This window comes from Bubalus bubalis, chromosome 5, assembly GCF_019923935.1.
Source record: "Bubalus bubalis isolate 160015118507 breed Murrah chromosome 5, NDDB_SH_1, whole genome shotgun sequence".
NCBI lineage: Eukaryota > Metazoa > Chordata > Mammalia > Artiodactyla > Bovidae > Bubalus > Bubalus bubalis.
Window position 1 is genome coordinate 59,563,345 of NC_059161.1, and position 4,339 is coordinate 59,567,683.

Below are 4,339 nucleotides of genomic sequence, written 5' to 3' on the forward strand. Positions count from 1 at the left end.
CAGAGTGCCAATGCATAGACCAGTTAGGAGGCAACTCTAAAATTCTATGTGAGAAATAATGGTCATTCAGACTGGGGTGGAGATAAATGACAATTGACATAGTAAGGGTATATTTCAAATATGGAAACAGCTGTTGATGGTTTGGATATAGGAAGTGAGGGACAATAAATTAGAAATTAGGCCTAGATTTTTCTGTTTAATAGCTAAGTGGATGATGGTGTCATTTGCTGATAAGAGGAAGGCTGGGAAGAACAGCTTTATGGGAAAAGTCAATTGTTTCTACTTGGACTTTTCAGGTTTAAGATCTTGACAGCTAAGTCAAAATGTTGAATAAGTAGTTGAATCTCAAAAGAGGCCAGGGTTAGACATATGAGGTCTAAAATTTGATAACAAAAGACCTCCTATTGGTGGGTTTTAACATCCTGGGATGGTGGAGCTTTTCCAGGCAGAAGAGAGAAATGGAGGCTACAGCCCAGGTGGCAGGAACTCCAGTACTAGGAGATCTGGAGTCAATGCATGAAAATGTATAGCCAGAAAGTAGAAAGAATTTGTAAATTAAGAAAGCAAAGGAGGAAAGTGTTTCAAAAAGGAAGCAAGCATCATCTTTGTTAAATGTGAGGTCAGGATAGATGGGAACAAGACTATGTTCATAAGGTATTTTCAAAGTAGAAATCTCTACTCTGATCTCATCCATCTCAAAGAGATTGTGGGAATGCCATGCAGGGGAATATTTTCATCATCTCATTCAGGCTTAGAGGGAGGGATCGTGTCCCTTCCACAGAGGAGAACCAATGCCAAGGTGCAGGGAGACTCAGCCACATAGAGACCACGGTCCTCACCCCATCCCCACTGCCTTTTCCCTGGAGTTCCCAGCACTTGCTGAGACCTGCCTACTCCTTGAGGGCACTGGGTAGGGAAGGCTGTAACAGGAGCCTGCCCTGAGACTGGCCAGCACTAGTCGTCTGTCTTCCTTCCTGTTTGCAGACTGAGGCTCGCCTGCTGGCCTATTGGGCAGACATGGTGTTCTTTGAAGTCTACACCAACATAACCAGAGGCTTTGCTACCAAGACCAACAGCCAGCTGGGCACCTGTATCTCCTTTTGGACGTGAAGAGTGCTCTCTTTTCTCGGCCATGCCAGGAACTTGAAACCCGACTTTGCAGAGCCCATGCAGCCCTTGGCTGGAACAGCCCTGAGTTCTCTGAGCTGAAGCCTGAATCCTGAGGTGCTTTATGGCGTGAGGAGAGACTTCCTCTGAGTAAAACAGCTCAGGTGATCTGAACCATTTTGTAAGGCTTCTCACATGGCCATGAGAAGCTATGATTTCCAGTGCTCTATTTACTAAGCCCTTGTACCAGGAAATGTGATAGGTGTTTAATAACCCCATTTTACAAATAAGGATTGTTTCTGTTGTTCAGTTGCTCAGTAGTGTCCAACTCTTTGCAACCCATGAACTGCAGCACGCCAGGCCTCCCTGTCCCTCACCATCTCCAGCAGCTTGTCCAAGTTCATGTCCATTGCATCAGTGATGCCATCCAGCCATCTCATCCTCTGACAAATAAGGATATAGTGGTTCAAAAATAATCTGTGAGGTACCCAGAACCAAGATTTTAGCTCTAGCAATTATTGCTTCAGGTATTTTGAGTCTCTGTTACTTGATATACACAAATTTAGGATTGTTAATGTCTTCCTGGTGGCTTAATTCTTTTATCATCATGTAATGTCTGTCTCTAGTGATTTCCTTTGCTCTGAAGTCCACTTTACCTGATATTAATATAGCCTGTCTTCCACTGTATCCACTCTACTATTGAACGAATCCAGCCGGCTTTTTATTTTGACTACTGTATTGGATTGGTCAAAAAGTTCATTTGAGTTTTTCTGTAACAGTTTTTAAAAACCCATATGACCTTTTTGGCCAACCCAATGTTTTTCAGTTTTATAATTTCCATTTTTCCTTTTAAAAAATAACTTATAGTTATTTCTCAAGATTTTCTATTTTTTTATTTGTTTAAAAAAATCATAGTTATTGTTGAGGCGTTTTATGATGGCTGTTTTTATTTATTTTTAAAGTTTATTTTATTTATTTACTTTTGGCCATGCTGTGCAGCCTGTGGGACTTTCGTTTCCCAACCAAGGATTGAACCTGCGCCCCCTGCCTTGCAAGTGCAGAATCTTAAATGCTGGACTGCAAGGGAAGTCCCGATGACTATTCCTAAAATCTTTGTCATACTTCTAAGATCTGAGTAATCATCATCTCGGAGTCTATTGATTGCTTTTCTCACTCAAGGTGTAAATGTTCCTGGTTGTTATTATAAGGAATAATTTTTAAAAATTGTATTTTGGACAGTTAAGGTATAATATTATAAGACTCCAGCCCCGATTGAATATTTGGAATATTATAAGACTGGATCCTGTTTAATCTTCTTTACTTAGCTGACTGTGCCCCTGTTGAGGTGTGACATAGGGCCAACTAGGCATGTGTGTTGCTTCCTGCTGAATCCTCTGATCTTATCCCAGCAAAAGTAGAACTCATTCATGTTGCTTAGTTGTTTCTAAATGGAGGTGTCAGCCCAGCTCCCTGTTGAGCACTGCTGACATCAGCCACAAGCTCTGTGGCTGCTGGGCCCTCCAGACACTAGGCCTGCCCTCCTCCCAGCTCCGTGTGCCTTGTCCCACCTCCTTGCTGCCAGATGGGAGCAGAGGTGCTGCTGTCTCCTGGGCTCTGCTGCACTATCCTGATGAGGCAACCAGAGCACCGCCTGGCAGAGTGGGGGACAGAAGGCAGCTCCTCACGTAGCCTTTGACACCATTGGCAGGCCTCGAAGTACTGCTTACTTCCATCAGGCACTGGAAGGAAAATCAGCTCCCTGTTCCTTACACACCACCTAGGTAGCATATTAAAAAGCAGAGACATTACTTTGCCAACAATAGTCAAGGCTACAGTTTTTCCAGTAGTCACATATGGATGTGAGAGTTGGACTATAAAGAAAGCTGAGCGCCAAAGAATTGATGCTTTTGAACTGTGATGTTGGAGAAGACTCGAGAATCCCTTGGACTGCATGGAGATCCAACCAGTCCATCCTAAAGGAGATCAGTCCTGGGTGTTCATTGAAAGGACTGATATTGAAGCTGAAACTCCAATACTTTGGCCACCTGATGCGAAGGGCTGACTCACTGGAAAAGACCCTGATGCTGGGAAAGATTGAGGGCAGGAGGAGAAGGGGACAACAGAAGATGAGATGGTTGGATGGCATTACCGACTCAATGGATATGAGTTTGGGTAAACTCCAGGAGTTGGTGATGGACAGGGAGGCCTAGGGTGCTGCAGTCCATGGGTCACAAAGAGTTGGACATGACTGAGCGACTGAACTGAACTGAACTTGGACGGGAAGACTGGTGCACTACAGCCTTTGGTGGGGCAGATAGGAGTGGACTGAGGTGGGAGATCCTCTTCCTCCTGAGAGATAAGTCCTATTCCTGGATCACTACACCCACACCTCTGGGGAGAGGGCACCAGCCCTGGTGATTTCAAGAAGCATTTTGGTTCATTCTGATGTTCAGTGAGGGTGAGAGCCATGAGTCTATGCAGCTGCTGAAGTCACCAATGATGATAAGAGGTGCTAAAATCCATGATGAATGAGGTGCTGAGACTGAAGGATGACAAAGCAAGGTGAATGGGAGCAAATGTTTAAGGAAAGTGTGGTTCTAAATGTTTATCATTTATTTTTGGTTGCACTGGGTCTTTGTTGCTTTCTCTAGTTGTGGTGAGAGGGCTTCTCACAGTGGTGGCTTCTCTTGTGGCGGAACCCAGGCTCTAGGTACGCAGGCTTTGGGATTTGCAGCACACGGGCTTTGATTGCTCCATGGCATGTGGAATCTTCCCAGACCAGGAACTGAACTTGTGTCCCCTACCTTTCCAGGCAGATCCTTATCCACTGTACTACCAGGGAAGTCCCAGGAAGACATGCTTTTTAAAAAGGAGAAGCAGGTTTGGCAAAGAGGAGCAGGAAAAATACTTTGGCTACTTCAGGTGTGACAGGGGAAAAAAAAAAAAACAAAAACAGCAGCCTCCCTATGAGAGATTTCTAAGGTCAGTCAAATTTCAGATGAAGAGGATGTAAAAGGAATCCTGAGGGAAGAAGTTGAGACATAGGAAATTCACTGACAGCAGGATTTGGTTGATGTATGGCACAGGAGGAGGGTTTGAGACGGTGGCAGAAGAGAGAGTGCATCAGATCAGAGATTTTCCGAGCAGCACGGGACAAGTGTCTGGGTGAAAATGGATGATCTAGAGGTCTCAGGGGGTAGGTAACTGGGGGAAAGAGGGAGATGCAGTCATG